Source organism: Trichechus manatus, unplaced genomic scaffold (assembly GCF_000243295.1).
Source record: "Trichechus manatus latirostris isolate Lorelei unplaced genomic scaffold, TriManLat1.0 scaffold00210, whole genome shotgun sequence".
Taxonomy (NCBI): Eukaryota; Metazoa; Chordata; class Mammalia; order Sirenia; family Trichechidae; genus Trichechus; species Trichechus manatus.
In genome coordinates this window covers 1,357,468-1,376,145 of record NW_004444146.1, presented here as the reverse complement: position 1 = coordinate 1,376,145, position 18,678 = coordinate 1,357,468, and the positions used below count along the sequence as shown (strand labels likewise).

The window sequence follows — 18,678 nt, the reverse complement described above, 5'->3', positions numbered from 1 at the left end:
GCCTGGCATTAGCCTTTTTTTTTTGAATTGGAAAAAAATAGAAGCCAGAGAAGGGAAGCAACTTGACTTGTTCAGTTTTCACTGTGAATGAGAAACATAGTAAACCTTAGTAGTCAGACTGTCCTATTTTTTTAAAAGTACCATAATTTTATTATAACTTAATATCAAAATTACATAAATATAAAATTAAACAGAAATTTTATTGCCTCACATGGCCTTTAGGAATCTCAAAAGCCTTGAAGTCTGCTATCTTCTACTGTCTTATTAGAAGGCTAAAAAACTTTGAATGAAAATCCACTTCTTGGAAAAGAACCAGGGTTTATGCAGAGGCATTCGGTGAAAGGATCATATTTGTCTACAGTGACAAGTAGATCAGGCACAGGATACACTCTCAAAGTATAGTTATATGCCCAGTACACCGGACAGATGTAAAGGGGTAGAGGAGTCGGATGTCCTTGGGATAAGATAGTTGTCATAAAATGATTTGGAATATCTAAATTGCTACTAGGACAAAATTTATGAAAGACAATAATTTATTGTGTACAATATTGAATTCTGCAAGGGTTAGTAGTAAAAACTGAAAATAGTACTCTGTCTGAATTTATTCGTGATGCTTTCAGCAAGTGGTGGCCTTGGTAACATGGAACCAAACCCAGGATCCTCTGGACTGGGGACAAACACAAAACAACTACTTTGGTGAATATTTGGGTATTCACATATTATGTCTGCCAAAGATTTTAGGGACTCTTTCAAAGATTGAACTTGATTTTTTCCATATGGTGCAGATGAAAAATTACCACATAGGATAAAGCAGGTTTGAGGTGCTGGTGAATAACCAGAAAACATTATGTGAAGTATTTCCCAATACTTCTACTTGGTCCAGCCAAACTTTGGATATAAACACAAACATGGCATCTTTGTTCTCATCTTCTAGTTGTTCTAGTTTTGCAGATGTCTTCACAAAAGTATTGGAAGGTCCTCCAAAAAAATTAATATTTCCATAGTAGGCCTTAGTAGTACTGGAGGGTTCAGTGGGTGGAAATCCAAATGCATTGACATGAAACACTTGATCTTCAAACCAACCTTCTGCTAAGACAAAGCATGCCTCTGTGTATAAACCATTATGGAACTGAGCTTTACTAAGATCTAGTTGTATCGGTCCAGTAGGATCTTCCAGAAAAAATTTTCCCTCTTTTAACTGAGTTATCATTCCAAGAACAATCACATCTCCAGTTTTGGTTGTACTGCCCAATAAGGTTTCTATTGTTTTAAGCTGGAATTTGCTTCCAGTCTCATCAGGGCGAGAACTTATCACTGGCAGAGTAAATAATTCATGTCTGTGGGTTCTTTGGTGTAAAATGGCCTATCGTTCACGAAACAGCTTTGCTTTATTGCTGGCTGTTCCAAATAAATTTGGTGCAGGGTGATTGGTCATTAACAGAGGAAAAAATTTTTTTCTTTCTGAGTTGTACACAAAATGTGGAATATCAAATGCTCCTATGATATTGAATATATGGTCTATAGTTTCTTCTACTGCCTGACTGCATTCCTGGACTGCTGTTTCCACTACAGATCGTTCAATCATGTTGGATGACAAAGGCTGCTTTTCAACAGCATCGATTATCTTTTCCAGTGCATCTTCAAGCTCTAATTCACTGATAGATCGAAGAACCTCTGCGAGATACTTAATGGCTTCACCCCCGAAGCAGCAAGCCACGAAATTTGATGTTGACAGCGCCCGGCTCCTCACCTGCTCTGGCACCATGTTTGCGTTTTGGGGCCACGCCTGCAGCTCTGCCCCAGCCCCACCCCAGCACTGCCCTGGCCCCTGGCCGGCCATACTGTCCAATTTTGACTTTATGCCAGTAACATGCCTTCTCCCCTCTGTTCAACCTTCTAAATCCCTTTCTTTTATCCTCCATACAGAAGAGAGCTGGCCAGATAGGGAGTTCAGGAATCTTGATACAGTCTCTGCCTGGGCCAAACTTGTCCTTCAGTTTGGTAAAGAAGACCACAGGCTGTCATTAAGGTCCATTTTTCCCTTCTGGTGGAGTCCCCAGGAGGTGCAAATGGTTCCCACGTTTAGCTGCTATCCCCAAAGCTGGAGGTTTAAATCTATCTAGAGATAGATCTAAAGAAAGGCCTGGCATCTACTTCTGAAAAACCAGCCGTTGAAAACACTATGGAGCACAGTTCTACTCTGACACACATGGGGTTGCCATGAGTTGGAGTTGACTCAACAGCAACTTGGTCCCTTCTTCCAACTAGTGGGTAGCCTGGCCCATGGCTATTCAGCTAGAGACTAAAATTTCCAACCTCCCTTGCAGCTGGGTTTGGCCACCTGACTGATTTCTAGCCATGAAATGCGAGCAGAAGTGATTTATGGCACTTTTAGGCCTGGGCCTCAAAAATCACATGTGCACTATTCCATCTTTTTCCTTCCCAGGAACTGGAGCACATATAACTTTGACCATGCAGACAAGCCCAATGTCCTAGGGGCTAGTGGGATGGTGGAGATAGGAGAGGGGGCAAATCTTGTTTTTTTTTTAAATGTCCTCATAGAGTAGAACACCCAGCCCATCCACCCTGGGCTGTTACAAAAGAGAGAAATACGCAAGAATATATTTTTGGGTTGATATTATTAGCTCTCTTTATTTCATTATAGACTTTTACCCTATCTAGGAAGGTCTTTAGGTTCTCCATCTCAAGCAGCTTTATGCTGGATCTTTTACAACACAGCTTTGTCCACTTTAAATTGGTAACAAATTCTAAAGACAAAAACGAACAAAAAAATCAGTGCATAAGTGCTGCCCATCTACATTCATTGAGCAAGGAGAATTTATTTCTTAGAAAATGTCTTTGCAATCTTTACTAAATCCATTGTTTATTTTTAGCTCCTGAGCTCCATTTTTGCGTAAAATCATCTGATTAGAAATCCTTTGCTAGGTACATTATTGTACGTTCTCTCCTGTTTTGAATTTGGTGGTTTATTGTTTAGGGGCCATGCTTGTATTTTATAAATGGCTTTTGAAACCAGTTCAGAGATAATTTAGAGAAGAGTAAAAAATACATATATGAGAAATGGAGCACTAGGAAAGGAGAGGTGTGGGAGGCTAGGTGAATGTCTTATTATTGTGTTCACTTATACTTAATAAAGGAGCCCTGGTGGCGCAGTAGTTAAGAGCTTGGCTACTAACCAAAAGATCAGCAGTTCTAACCCACCAGATGCTCCTTGGAAACCCTATGGGGCAGTTCTACTCTGTCCTGTAGGGTCGCTATGAGTCACAATTGACTCTATGGCAATGGGTTTGGTTTTGGTTTACTCTTAATAAAAAGCCTGCTTAGAAATCACATAACTATTTATTGCATCACTTTCAGAAGATGCGTAGACCTACATTCTTCTACCTCTATTATTCAATAAAAAATGAAAGCCAACAATGTGTTTTTCTTTCATTGTTATATAATAGTGCTTGAATTGCTACCAAGTTCACCTAATCACTTGTCTCTCTGGAAGTAACAAAAGAGGACACGGATGGTAACACCCATGCAATTTAGTGGAGGCTACCCAAGGAGAGCTGTTTTGGTGCTAACCCTGTATGATGGAAACAAGCAGCTTTGTATGTGACCAAGGCAGCCGAGGCCAGGCAAGCAGAAAGCTCCGTGTTTATCCAGGGAAGTCAGACAGAAGGACAAGACATCAGGGCAATCCAAAAGCCTTTTCTCTGCCTTCCCGCACTCCCTCAATTGCGTATGACAGACCTTATTTAGTGAGTTGGTGGAGAGCCTAGCAGGGCGTTTTCTGCCTTTCTCACCTTGCTAGGTGGAAAAGAATTCTGAATTGCCTCTTGTCTTTCTTCTTTTGCTCAGGATCAATCTATGCAATTTTAATTTACCACCACACATTGCCAGAGTTTCCCCTGAGGGACATCTCTATCTAGATGTCTCCCCAGACTTCAAACTCGATGTGTTCCAAATGGGCCCTATTATTTTACCTCCTAAATAGAAGGTTGGGGCCCTGGTGGTACAGTGGTTAAGAGCTAAGCTGCTAACCTAAAGGTTGGCAGTTTGAATCCACCAGCTGCTCCTTGGAAACCCTGTGGAGCAGTTCTACTCTGTCCTATAAGGTTGGAATCGACTTGATGGCAATGGGTTTGGTTTTTTTGTAAGCAGAGGGTCAGTGAAAAAGAGGGAAACTCTCAGTGAGATGGATTGACACAATAGCCGCAAAACGGGCTCAAACAGACCAACAAACATGAAGATTGTGCAAGACTGGGCAATGTTTCCTTCTGTTATACATAAGGTCGCCATGAGTTGGAGCCGACTCAATGGCCACTAACAACAACAACAGATCCTGCTCTACCTCCTGTGAGTTCATCTTAATTGCGGCAACACGGCTCACCGGGTCCCCAAAGGAAACTTGGGAGTCCTTGTTTCCTCCTCCTCTTTTCCAGCCCTACGTCTCACAATCCCCCGATCCTGCTGGTTTTATCTTCGAATTATTATTCAAAGTCGTGTCCTTCTCTCTGTCCTTTCTACCACTGCTGCAATGTGGCCCTCCCGTGTCCTATGAATGTGCTGCAGCAGCTGAATTGGACTAATTCCTCAAATCATCTCCCCTCAATCCATCCTTCACAGAGCTGCCAGAACATCACAGGCCCACAATCCTGGACCCCGGGGCTGCCTGTGTTTTGGAATTCAGTTTTCCAGATTTAGGAAAGGTGATATGGTGTACATACTGTATATTAGGTAGTGCCTCATGTTACCACACATTACTATTTCTTCAGGGAAAGTCATCACATTAAGTGGATAAATAAAGTCTATAAATAGCTTCAGGCCAGGACTGGTCAGTTTTGCAGATATAAGTTCCCATCTGGTCTGATTTTGTCACCAAACGAGTTTAGAATAAACTTTTAGTTTTCGAAACATTTTTGGAATTCAAAGTTGTGCTTGAGGACTTTTAAACTTCACTCTAAGTTAGATCTCACCGTTCAGCGTGCTCTGGTTTTGGTGCCTTTATGCTTCTGGTGGCCTACAGGATAAACTCCCAGGTAATCTTCCAGCTCCTTGCAACCTGGGCTGTCTATGCTTCTTTGGCGTAAACATCCACACCTCCTGGCCCTCTGGCCAGCGCCCCTGACAGGCTCGTGGTCTCCCAAACACACTCTGCTATTTCTCCACTTGATGCTTTTGTGCATGCTGCCCATTCTGCCTGGAGTACCACCTCCTTCTGCCACTGCGTTTACCGGAAAAAAAAATTATTTTGGTAAATACATATGTAACAAAACGTTTGCCATTTCAACATTCCTTACATGTCCATTCTTTACAATGACATTAATTATGTTTATCATGTTGTGCAACCATCAGCACTATCTGTTTCCAAATTTTCCTATTGCCCTTAACAGAAGCTCAGTGCCCCCTTAGCAGAGTCCCCCATTTTTCCTCCCTCCCACTCACCCTGGTCTGTATACACTTGTCTATCCCAGAGATTTCATATGTGGGATTTAGGCTCAATTTTAGACTCAGTTCTTGGCTATATAACCTTGTGTACTGTGGGCTCCTTGGGGGCGGCCCAAGTCTTGTTTACCTTTATGTACCTGGTGCCCAGCAGTCATTCAGCAAGTTTATTGAGTAAACCGAAAAACTGCTCCTCATCACTTTCTGCCTGGAATATATTTACCTATTGTATCATATCTCAACACCCACCCCCCAGTAACTTGTGAATAGTGTAGCAAATAATTTTGCTTTCACTCATACAAAAATACTTCTTGTTCACCTAGGACTGCATTAGGCCTTCATTAGGGCTGGGATGCAGCAGGGGACAAGGCAGTCCCAGCCTACATGGAGGTTAAAGTCTAAGCCTAGGGGGACAGATTTTGAATAAATGTACACAGGCTAGTCGGGGAGGACTAATATAATAGTCTGTGAATTATTTACTTTTTTTTTTTTTTATAGATTCGAGAGGTTTCAAGGTTATTCATGTAATAATGTCACTCTCATTATGTTGCATTCTGGTAAGAATTTTTTATGGTAGAAAGAAAGGGATTGAAATATATTAGCGTGCTGGAAATTGTGCATAAACATAGGTGTACACGTGAACTGGTTTGAGACAAAAGTTGAGAATCATTGAAACATAAGACCTTTAATGGCCCTTCTAATCCTAAAATTCTAAATAGTATAATCCATAGCAAGCATCCTGCCTGGTCTTTGGTGATTTAAAATTCTTAATGTTATGTGTCATTTTTTTGAAAAGTGGTCATTCATTCAGTTTTGAATTCAGCCAGTATTTACTGGATGATGACTATGAGCCTGGTATTGCCCTCTTGTTGTTGTTAGCTGCCATTTGTCTCATGGCGACCCCATGCACAATGGAACGGAATGTTGCCTGGTCCTGCACCATCCCCATAATTGGTTGTGGATCAGACTGTTGTAATCCACAGGGTTTTCATTGGCTGATTTTCCGAAGTAGATCACTAGGCCTTTCTTCCTAGTCTGTTTTAGTCTGGAAGCTCCACTGAAACCTGTTCAGCATTATAGCAACACGCAAGCCTCCACTGATGGGTGCCGGCTGTGCATGAGCTACACTGGCTGGAAATCAAACCAGGTCTCCTGCATGGAAAGCAAGAATTCTACCACTGAACCACCACTGCTCCGCAGATATTTCACTAGGTGCTGAGAAGTCAACAGTGAGAAAAACGGATGCCTTTCCACTCTGGCCGAGCTTCTCATCTGGTGTGTGTGTGTGGCGGGGGGCAGGGTGGTGCTCAGGTAATAAGGAGTGACAATGAGGTGCTATCTCAGCTATGGTAGTGGCCGCACAGGGTGGACTGGAAACCCATATAACGGAGAAGAATAGGATTTCCTTCTGCTGAATTGGTACATTACTCCTTGGGTGTCTTTAATTTCTGTCTCTCTTGTTGTCTTAAAAAAAAAGAAAGTTCTCCATCGTTCTTCATAAATTGTCCTTGTCTTCGTCTTACCCTCATTACCCAGAGCTGTGCCTCCTTGTACCATGCTAAATACCTCTTCCCGCTGGTGTTTACATGTTTCCATTATTTATAGGCTGCTATGCTTCCCCCTTCGCTCCTCACCAATCACCACCCAGACGTGCTGTACATAGTTAGTTATTTTAATCTTTCCTAGTAAATCAATTCTTCCAACCTCCCCATCATTTTTATTACTCTTCTCTGAACTCCCTTCAGCTTTCCTACATCTTTATGGTATTGAAGTGCCTGGAATGTAATGTAATTTTCCAGGTGGGGTTTGAGAAAGGCTATTAAAGAAGGACTCTCACCTCTGTTCTCTGCTGATGAAACCATTGGGAACAAAGCCCAAAACTACATTAGCCCTTTTGCTGCTTTATCAGCGTTCCTAACTCATATCTAATTTTCTTTTCACCAGCACCCAGCTTGTTCTTTCACACAGCTTAGAGGTTGCTGGATATATAGAACTTGCTTTGAGATTTCTACAATGGGTTTTACTAGCTTTTAGCTTTTGAAATCAGGAATCGGTACCAAGAGTCAGAGAAAGAAAATAAAACCTGGAACACAGAACCATAGAGCAGATTGAGTCCTATAATTAATAATGATAATGATGATAATAATAACTACATGTATAAAGCACTGTGTGCTATGAGTCTTATTTATATATTCTCCTATTTAATACTCTGTGTTCCTGGGTGGTGCAAATGGTTAAAAAGTGCTTGGCTGCTAACTGAAAGGGTGAACATTTGAGTCCACCCAGAGTCATCTCAGAAGAAAGGCTGGAAATCTACTTCTGGAAAATTAGTCGTTGAAAACCCTATGGAGTTCAGTTCTACTCTGACACATGGGGTTGCCATGAGTTGAGGTTAACTGAAAGACAACTTTTTTTGTAATTTGATAATCATAATAATTCTGTCAAGTAGACTGAAGAAATTGACTCTCAGAGAGGTTAGTTAAGTATCTTGCGGTCACCCAGCTGGAGGTAGCACAGGTGGATTTGAATCCAAGCCTGCTTGATGACAAAGCCTTTGCTCTCAGGAGCCAGCACTTTTGAAGGTGGAGTGGGAAGTAAACAGAGATAACACACTGTTGTGTGAAGCACTGAGGCCCTGGGGCAGAGAGATTTGGGTGTGAATAACCGTTTCGACATTTCCTCTCTGAGTAATCCTGGGCAAGTGCTGTCTGAGCCTCATTTTCTCATCATGATAAAATGTGGGCCCTCAGAGGATCATTGAGATCTTTAAATAAGTGAGTGAAAGTTAAATTCCTGGAAGTAGTAGATACTCAATAAACATTACTAGCTGCCATGGTGTAGATTCTGACTCACAGTGCCTTCTATGTGTGTCAGAGTAGAACTGTGCACCATAGGCTTTTCAGTGGTTGATTTTTCGGAAGTAGATTACCAGGTCTTTCTTCCGAGGTGCCTCTGTGTGGACTCAAACCACCAGCCTTTCAGTTAACTGCTGAGCACTTAACCGTTTGTGCCCTCAGGGACTCCCAGTAAATATTCCCTGTTGGTGTCGAGTTGATTCCTACTTATAGAGAACCTATAGGACAGAGTAGAACTGCCCATAGGGCTTCCAAGGCTGTAATCTTTATGGAAGCAGATTGTCACATCTTTCTCCTGTGAGTGGCTGGTGGGTTTGAACTGTCAACCTTTCAGTTAGCAGCCAAGCACTTAACCGCTGTGACACCAGGGCTCCCTCAATAAATACTAGCACTCCACTGTCTTCCTCAACTTCACGCTCCAGAAAGTAGCCTCAGGAGTAGTAGTTAAGGAGTTATCCAAACTAGACAGACCCTGACGGAGCAGATCTTTCAAATTGTCATTCTGAAAAATAGAATTCACTAATATCTGAGAACATTTATAAAAGGAGCTTTACTTGAAGTGCGTCTCAATGGCTGATTGCCAACTCTTAGCAATAGTCTTACTTCCTAACACTTCAGTTTTGTGTTTCCTCTTTTATTTAATGTCAAAGTCGAAATTGAGTAACTCAAATTTATTTCCTCTAACACTTAGGTAAAACTCGATCAGGTGTATACAGGAAATGGACTTCGACGGGGGAGATTAGGAAACAAAACGTATACTTAGTGTGCATAAATGCGACCTCTTTTAAAGAAAAATAAAGTTGGTATTTTGAAATCATTACTGCATTGGAAACATACTGTTGGTCTCCTTGTCTCTGTATCCGTTAATTCCTTATAGGCTGATTTGTGCAGCAGCACAGTATAGTAGAAATGGTACCATTGGAACCCAGACAGTGCCATTATGTAGTTTTGTAAAATTATTATTGTTGTTAGGTGCCTTCGAGTTGGCACCAACTCATAACAGAACAGAATGTTGCCCGGTCCTGTGCCATCCTCATGATCATTGCTATGCTTCAGCCCATTTTTGCAGCCACTGTGTTAATCCATCTCGTTGTGGGTCTTCCTTTCTTTTGCTAACCCTTTACTTGACTAAGCATGGTGTCCTTGTCCAGGGACTGGTCCCTCCTGATAACATGTCCAAAGTAAGAGAGACAAAGTCTTGCCATTCTCTCTTCTAAGGAATATTCTGGCTGTACTTCTTCCAAGACAGATTTGTTCGTTCTTCTGGAAGTCCATGGTATATTCAATATTCTTTGCCAACACCATAATTTAAATGCATCAATCCTTCTTTGGTCTTCCTTTGTCCAGCTTTTGCATGCATATGAGATGATCAAAAATACCATGGCTCGCATCAGGTGCACCTTAGTCATCAAAGTGACATCTTTGTTTTTTAACACTTTACAACTAGACACATCATTTATATGATCTTAATATTTCTCATCTTTAAATTAGAATTTTCTGCCAATCAGTTGTTATGAGGTGTAAATAACGTATCCTGCATAGTGCTTTGTATCGAGCAGATGCTCCACAAATGCTAGTTTTCACTTCCACTTACCTCCACCTCTTATTCTCCTTTATAACTCATATAGTGTATAGCTTGTAAGACAACCCACATATCAATAAATATTCTTAAATTATCTACTATGTGTTCAGAACTGTATGATGTACACTACTACTATCACAACCATGACCACCACCATCAACACCATTACCACCGCCACCATCACCACAACCAGCACTTACTGAGCACTCATTGTGTCAAGGCACAACGCCAAGCACTTTACAGACATGTTCTCATTTAATCTTTATAATTAGCCTATAATGTAAGTACTATTACTATTATTCCAATTTTAAAAATGAGAATACTGGTTCTTGGAGAGGTTAAGTAACTTATTCAAGGTCATACAAGGTATGAGGGACAAAAAGCAACCTAAGCTGTGAGCCCTGCCCTGAGGAAGTACATGATCTAGTTGGGAAGCAAAATTAAAGCATATGAAAAATTAGTGACATTGTAGGAAGTATCAAATTACATGGTTCAGGTTGAAATGCTGCAGATGTCCAGGCAACAGAGGCTGAAGAAGTCAGTGTGCATGTCACATTCTTTTGTTATAAGGAACTAACACTCATTTAGGTTCCCTTAAGTAATGGAGGTTACTATATAGATACATGTAAAAAACAGGAATCTCAGCCAGTCATTCCAACATCACAAGAACCCAGGACAGGGTTCTTAGGGAAAACAGAAACTAAATTGGAGGTGGCTGCATGGAAACGGGAGCCCTGTTGGCATAGTGGTTAAGGTGCTTGGCTGCTAACTGAAAGGTCAGTGGTTCAAACCGACCGGCCACTGGGTGGGAACAAGATGTGGCAGTCTGCTTTTGTAAAGATTACAGCCTTAGAAACCCTATGGGGCAGTTCTACTCTGCCCTGTAGGGTCACTATGAGTTGGAATCAGCTCAAAGGCAGTGAGTTTGGTTTTTGGTTTTTGCACGGAAACTGGACTTGGGAAATAGTATTGGATCCAAAGTCACTCCAGTAACAAGGCAATCCTGTGGCCCGGCAGCAGCAGGAATTCTGATTCTTTTCTCTAAGGCTCTACTGTTAATGTAACTCAACTACTTCCTGATATTTTCACTTGTGCTCTTGTAAATACTTTCTCTTTCTCTGTACCCTGTGTTCAGATTTCCGGTAGAGGGGGGCTCACTGGTCTGGCTATACCTCATCATTCTTGTTTAAGTAGAGCTTTTGCACCCGGCAAACTCATAGGCCTCTGGGTAGCCTATTGATTGTCCAGCCTATTTTAGGAGACCATCCTCATCTGTTTCAATTATGGTGTTGGCCAAAGGGTCTTTGCCATGTGGAACATGGCCACCTATGTAGAAGGAACTCGTTGGGACAGCTCCCTCACCAGAGTTGGGGTCACAGAGGTTTCTATCACAGGAGAGCTGTGGGTGTGGCAGACACCTTGACTGGCCTATTGAGTACAGCTGGGGAAGACTCCATGAAGGAGCTGGAACTTGATGGGCAAGAGCTTTAAAGAGGGATATTATAGTTTAGGAGAAAAATTCATTTAAAAAGGCACAGAGAATGGACTGAGATCAGCTTTCTGTATCTGAAGATGCAAGAGAGGAACAGTGAGAATTAGGGTGGATGATGTAGACCAGGTCTGAGGCTCTTACAAGTAAGGCAGAAGAGTTTGAGGCACCAGGGAGCCATTAACGGTTTTGTAGTAGGGCATCAGGATTAGTGGAAGACTCATTAATAACCTGTGATATGCAGATGACACAAACTTCCTTGCTGAAGGTGAAGACGATTTGAAGCACTTACTGATGAAGATCAAAGACTACAACCTTCAGTATGGATTACACTTCAACTTAAGGAAAACAAAAATCCTCACAACTGGACCAATAAGCAACATCATGATAAACGGATAAAACGTTGAAGTTATCAAGGATTTCATTGTACTTGGATCCACAATCAATGCCCATGGAAGCAGCCATCAAGAAATCAAACAATGTATTGCATAGGGTGAATCCGCTGCAAAAGATTGTTTTAAAATCTTAAAAAGCAAAGATGTCACTTTGAGGACTAACGTGCGCCTGATCCAAGTCATGGTATTTTCAATCGCCTCATATGCATGCGGAAGTTGAACAATGAATAAGGAAGACTGAAGAAGAATTGATGCATTTCAACTATGATGTTGGCAAAGAATATTGTATATATCATGGACTGCCAGAAGAATGAACAAATCTGTCTTGGAGGAAGCACAGCCAGAATGCTCCTTAGAAGCAGGATGGCAAGATTTCGTTCACCTTCCTTACTTTGGTAGTGTTATCAGAAGGGACCAATCCCTGAAGAAGGATATCATGCTTGGTAAAGTAGAGGGTCAGCAAAAAAGAGGAAGACCCTCAACGAGATGAAAGGACATAGTGGCTGCAGCAATGAGCTCAAACATGTCTACTATTGTGAGGATGGCACAGGACCAGGGAACATTTTGTTAGGTTATACATGGGGTCCCTATGAATTGGAGCTGACTCAACGGCACCTAACATCAGCAACATGGAAATGCTATTTAAGAAGAATTAGGCTGGCACACATATGAGGCATAGGCTGGAGCACAAAAGACCGGAGTCAGGGATTCCAGTCAACGTGGTTACATATATTTATACAAGTGGCAAGCAAACAAGAAAACAGAATTCCTTTTCAGAGAGGTTTTAGTTTCTTATGCTTCGTTACCTTTTAGGATTTCTAGCCCTCTTCTGGGCTTAGGCAATTAACACGTTCACATGACGCTCTGTTTATTAGATACTCAGCCAGTTTGGTTTGAACAACTAAAAAAGACCTATTTGAAAGAATTCAAATCATAGAGTAGGTTGGTAATGAGTCACAAGTTGTTTTAAAAATAGCTATTTTGTTTACTGAATTCACCTGCTTGCTAAATTCATAAACTAAACTTTCATAACTTTTGCTATCATTTTTTCTCTGATATTTTCTGCTGTACTTCTTATCTTTAAGAGCTCCATTCTCAATTTTGCCAAACCCATACAATCAGCCACAGGCCTCCCTTATCCCTTTATTCTACCATTTTTATGTGCTTAGGTGCTGCTGCTTGAACACCACCACCTCACCCTTTGTGATCACTCCAGAAAGCACAGTGTCCTAAACACCTAAGTGGATTTGATTAGCCTTTCTTAAGGAAGTACTTCATAGTCTCTAATAGCTTCCCTAAGATACGAGATTTTAAAATATGATTAACAAACAATACACACCAATGATGGTTTCACTTTTTGAACTGACATGAGTCATTCTATTGTCTATTGTGATTTGAACACATTCACCATATTTCATGATATCTAAGATGCTGTCGATTGTAAGGTCCACCATCGCTGAATGTACCACTATAGCTATGAAAGAAAATATACTGCCAAATAATCTAAGACACAGGAATGTTTGTAAGATACATCCTAAATTTAGAGAGACTAAAATGTGGGAAAAATGTATATTAGAACAGGTGAACTATGATGGATTATGAGAATCTTTTGAGTCATATTTTCGAATGGTAAGTAAGCCAGCCATAACCTTCCTCCTACCCCAAACCTGAATCGTAGCTGGAACCTAACCCTATGGCTAACCAATTTCTAAGCCTAACCAACTCTTATCCTCTTTTCCACTGCTGTTGTTCAGCTGATCACTAAGTTATTTTGATGTTATAGTAGAAACTGTTCATGTTTGAGATGACTTTCCAACTCTACTGCCATTGCCTTCGTTAGGATCTTCGTCTTCATTTGCCTAGGATCTTGTAACAGAAACTTACCTCTGGCCCTGCCCTCTTCTATCCTCCATTTTGCAGCCATTAATCTGTCTAAAAGGAGCCCTGGCGGCACAATGGTTAAGCACTCAGCTGCTAATCAAAAGGTCAGTTGTTAGAACCAACCAGCTGCTCCACAGGAGAGAGATGTGGGAGTCTGCTTCTGTAAAGATATACAGCTTTGGAAATCCTATGGGGCAGTTCTACTCTGTCCTGTAGGGTCACTATGAGTTGGAATCAACTCGACAGCAAGGAGTAATCTGTCTAAAATTAAAATCTAATCATGTCAGTCTTCTACTTAGGTATTTCTTTCCTCTACTTGGAATGTCCTTTGTTTTTGATTTTTTGCCTGGCAAACAAAGATCCAGTTCATATATCATATTCTTTGTGATGTCGCTTGTGACACCACAGATAAATCTTTGCTGCTGTGTCCTTCACGCTCCCTGTCTTAGTCATTGAGTGGTGCTATAACAGAAATACCACAAGTGGATGGCTTTAACAAAGAGAAGTTTATCCTCTCACAATGCAGTAGGCTACAAGACCAAATTCAGGGCATTAGCTCCAGGAGAAGGCTTACTCTTTCTGTCAGCTCTGGAGGAAGGTCCTTTAATGCATCAGTCTTCCCTTGGTCTGGGAGCATCTCAGTGCAGGAACCTCTGGTCCAAAGGACGCGTTCTGCTCCCAGCACTGCTTTCTTGGTGGTGTGAGGTTCCCGCGTGTCTCTGTTAGTGTTTCTCTTTTATATCTCAAAAGAGATTGGCTTGAGACCCTATCTAATCTTGTAGACCTCATCAGTATAACTGCCGCTAATCCATCTTATTAACTCATAGTGATAGCGTGTATAACACATAAGGAAATCACATCAGATTACATAATGGTACACAATCATACAATACTGGGAATCATGACCCAACCTAGTTGACAGATATTTTTGGGTGACACAATTCAATCCATTACACTCCCATTAGTACTTTGCAGAGAGGTAGTCGGGGCCGGGGGAGGGGAGGCTTGCCCCTGGGCAAAAGTCCAAGGGGGCACCAGATGAGGCATGGAATGACATTCTGTGACACCACAGATATGAAAAGTGCCTGACTGAGGCATCCGGACAAGAGGGGAGGAAGATGTTTCTGCTGACACGTTGCCGGTTTCACTGTCTATTCATCTTGAAATTGGGGTGCAGCAACTTAGAGATTGCCCTTGGGCACTTGTTATCCTTGCTACACCCCTGGTACTTTGTGCAGAAATTAAACCCATGATCTAGCATTGTGTGGAGCTGAAAACTGGGACATGTACAGGGTAACTGGTGAGAATGAAATGAATTGAAATCGATTTGACGGCAACAGGTTTGGTTTGGTTTATGATCTGAGAAGTAGGGCTCTGGCTGATTACTGAAGATGAAAAACATGGTTACTAAATGTGGTGAAATGAGTTCATTTATGTGCCCTTTTGTCTTGGTTGTTTAGACTAAGCTTGAGAGATTTTTTTTCCCTAAGCCCTGAGGAGTTACCTTTGCCCTAGTTTTCTACCCCAGAGGATTTGTTACTATTGCCAGATTGACTTTTCCTGGGTATGCTGTAAACAATTTGTGGTATGATACTTTTTGTCTGGTCCTGGGCTGCAGCCTGCCGTGATTGGTATGCACCTTGCAGGAATTGGTCAATATACTATGCAAAAGAAGTGACTATAGACTATGCAAGTGAAGTTACTATAGCCTACTATGCAAATGAAGTGTCTCTGGCCTACCAAGACAGAATTGGTCATTTTGTGGCCCTGGTGGGAGGGACATGTCTTGAAATTGATGAGGAGTTTGTGTATATATGAAGCCAACCCCGCAGAGGTTTTTATACAGGAAGCAGGAAGAAGCAGAAAGGAGAAAAGGCAAGAGAAAAGAGAGAAGAACCAGAGAGAAAGGAGGAAAGGAACCTCCTAAAAGAGCTGTAACATAGGTTAAGGGCTGTAACACTGAAGACAGTGACAGGCCTCGAAGAGGTCCAGTTGCAGAGTTTGTGATAATAGATGGCAGGGTCAAGAGGAGCCTGTTCCGAGGGGGCCTAGAGGAGACCTGTTCTCAGGGGGCTAAGAGGAGGGCTGCACAGCCGAGAGGAGCTACGAGAGCTGTCCTGCACTGAAGAAGGGAGACTTTGCCTACATACTTCCTAATCCTGATCCTTAGTTGTAGCCTGTTGATCCTGATTCTGAGTTGTACCCTGTTACTTCCTTAATAAACCACTTAACTGTAAGTATGGTCTGTGAGTTCTGTGTGGCCATTACAATGGATTATTGAACCCAGAAGAGAAGTACAGAGTGCTGTGGGAGGAGTAGTTGGTGTTGGAATTGGTAAAAGGGTTAGAGGGTGGAGGTAGGTCTGACCTCCACCTCAAGGGAATCAGCTTAGGGCTGATCCTGGTCTTTATCCCCCTGAAGTTAGACAGGCTCTGATGCTGCTGGTACTCAACCATTTTCACACTCAGAGACTCAGATGTGGACAAAGAGGTTCCCATAAGTCCTAGCATCAGGACTGGAAGTCAGGAAGAGAGATGTGTCCCTGGTTGAAAGAATGAAGAAATTTTTCCTCATTTGCCTCTTTCTGGAGCTGTTTTTCTCAGGTTCTCCATGTCTGGGGTGGTTCTGGATCGAAGGCAGACGCTGGCAAACTACAGTCCGCAGGGCAAATCCGCATGTAGCCTGTTTATGTAAATAAATTTTTATTGGAGCACAGGCACACTCAGTTGTTTACATGCTATCTATGGCTGCTTCCATGCTACAGTGGTGGTGTTGAGTAGTTGTGACAGAGACCACATGGCCTGCAAAGCCTGAAATATTTACTATCTGGTCCTTTCTGGAAAGAGCTTGCTGATCCCTGATTTAAAGCACCTTAGAGGCACCATCAGATGGTGCCTGACACTTTACACAGTCACTTCTTGCCTTCATTTAAAAAAAGTAGAAAAGGATTAAAAACTAAATAAAAGACAAGTTAATAAAAAGAAAGAATAAGTTAAAAATAGAATATAAAAAGAAACATAGAAAAAAAAAGTAAGACGCAAAGGGCTGGTTAAAATAGAGCAAGCAAACCCAAGGTCCAAGCCAAGGTCTTTCTCTGAATTAATACCTTTGGAAGTGCCTGGAAAATGCTCTCTGTGTCTGTAGTGACAGCCTGGAACTAATGACTAGCCGGGATCAGAGGCTTCAAGAAGTTAGTGGGAGCCACTTCCCATTGGGGAAGCTTGTATTTTAAACTCTGAAGATGAACTCCTTACCGCTCTCCTTTCCTCCCTGCCTACCCTCTGTCCTCACATACAGGAGTTGCTTGCACCCAGCTTGTAGCACAGACACGTTCTCCTTCTGCGTGTGGTTCCCTTCAGCTTTAGTCTGCATCTAGGAAATCTAAAGATGCATCTTTGGGAGGGCAGAGGCCCTGGCAGAAGCCCTGCGAGCAACCTCTGTTTGTAGAGATGGTGCAAACCTCCCGCCTGCTGACGGGCTGTGCTGTTCCTGAGAGAACATATGTCACCTAGGGAAGAAGCAAGTCTGGGTTCCCTCAGAAATGAGTGTCTGATTCCCTGGCAGCCCCAGCCTGAGGGTGGCCTGGGGCCTGGAGAGGGTGTTTCTGTCTTCCTTCCCAACTTTTTTCTTTGCAATTTATATTCAGATGTCATCTTTTGTTGAAGGTCTCTGGGAAAGGAGGTAATGGAGGGTCTCAGGTTAGCGGGTCCCAAGCACAAAGACCAGGCCCCTGATAATCTGAGTGTGGCTTGCATCCAACAGGGCCATATGTCAAGTAATCCTAACCTGGATTCTCTGCCAAGTCAAGGTATTTTTACTGTCATTCAGAGGACAGGTTCCAAAAGGGTGTGTGATACTTAGGGTGTGTGGTGTTTATGCCCATGCTACAATTTTAAAAATGTGCTTCTGATCAAATATAAGGTTAAAATAGCCTGTTAATCAAGTGGCTAATGCTAGGAGTGCCTTTGGCCAGGGCCTAGTTGCGGAAGGAAGAGGGCAGAGGTAGAGCCGTGCCAGATGTGGAGATTAGAAGTGACTGCATGACTCTAAGCAGTGACGTGGAGAGGAGGTGCATCCTCCACCGGTGCATCAACTGAGACCTCAGCTCATGTCCTCATGCAGAGCCTGCACACAACCCCTCCCATGCCCCACCTGTAAGGCCTGTGAGGGAACTCCCTTTAGCACACTCTCCTGTGATTCATTTTTCTCCTCAATTCGGTAAAGCAAATTGTATCGTGGATCCCCTCTGTTCATATGCACAGAAGCAGCAATGTTGGGGTATAATGTTTGTGTGTGATGATAAATATATTGCAAGGTAAAGTGAGAGAGGAATAAACAAAACGCTGGTGGGGGATGAAGAGAGAGTTTACGATAGTGCAATATGAGAGTTGAGATGGGTCTTGGGAGAGGGATTGAATTTCAACGAGAGAAAAACAATCCAGGTGTAGCATGAGAAAAGATAGAAAAGCAGAAGCATATTGGGGACCAACATGTAGTTTAGTTTGAATAATGGACAGTATATGGTTAGGGGAGTGGGAAGATGTAGGTTAGGTGGTGTCTGTATTAGTGAGAATTATGTTTGACTGAGAGTGACAGAAAACCAACGATAACCATGACTTAAATAAGACATAAACATGCAAAATTTCAGTGGGCCTTAGGCTGATATTGTCCTCCATTGTGCTAGGGACCCAGGTTTCTTCTATCTTGTTATTCTACAGTGTGGACCTATAGTCCAAGATTGTAGCATCATCTTCTAGACATTAGGATGGAGAAAGCAGAGGTGGATTATCCAATAGGCAAGGTAAGCACAGTGCTTCCCTTGCTTACCAGATCATCTGTAGTGAAAATTTTGGATTTTTTCATTACATCAAAGATTCTGTCTCTCTCCCAGCCCCACAGCACTTTCCTATAGAATCAAAGCCTCTTTTCAAATTTACAGATCCTGGCAGGGACGGATTGCCCAATAAACAAGGTAAGCACCGGCTTACTTGTGCTTACTTACTAATCTGTAGTGACCAATTT

The 18,678-nt window shown here is 42.2% G+C and overlaps 1 pseudogene; it reads right to left on the bottom strand.

Moving 5' to 3' along the window:
- Positions 1 to 227: 227 nt before the first annotated feature.
- LOC101360717 (DNA polymerase epsilon subunit 2-like) lies at positions 228 to 1,765 on the bottom strand (annotated as a pseudogene).
- Positions 1,766 to 18,678: the final 16,913 nt, after the last annotated feature.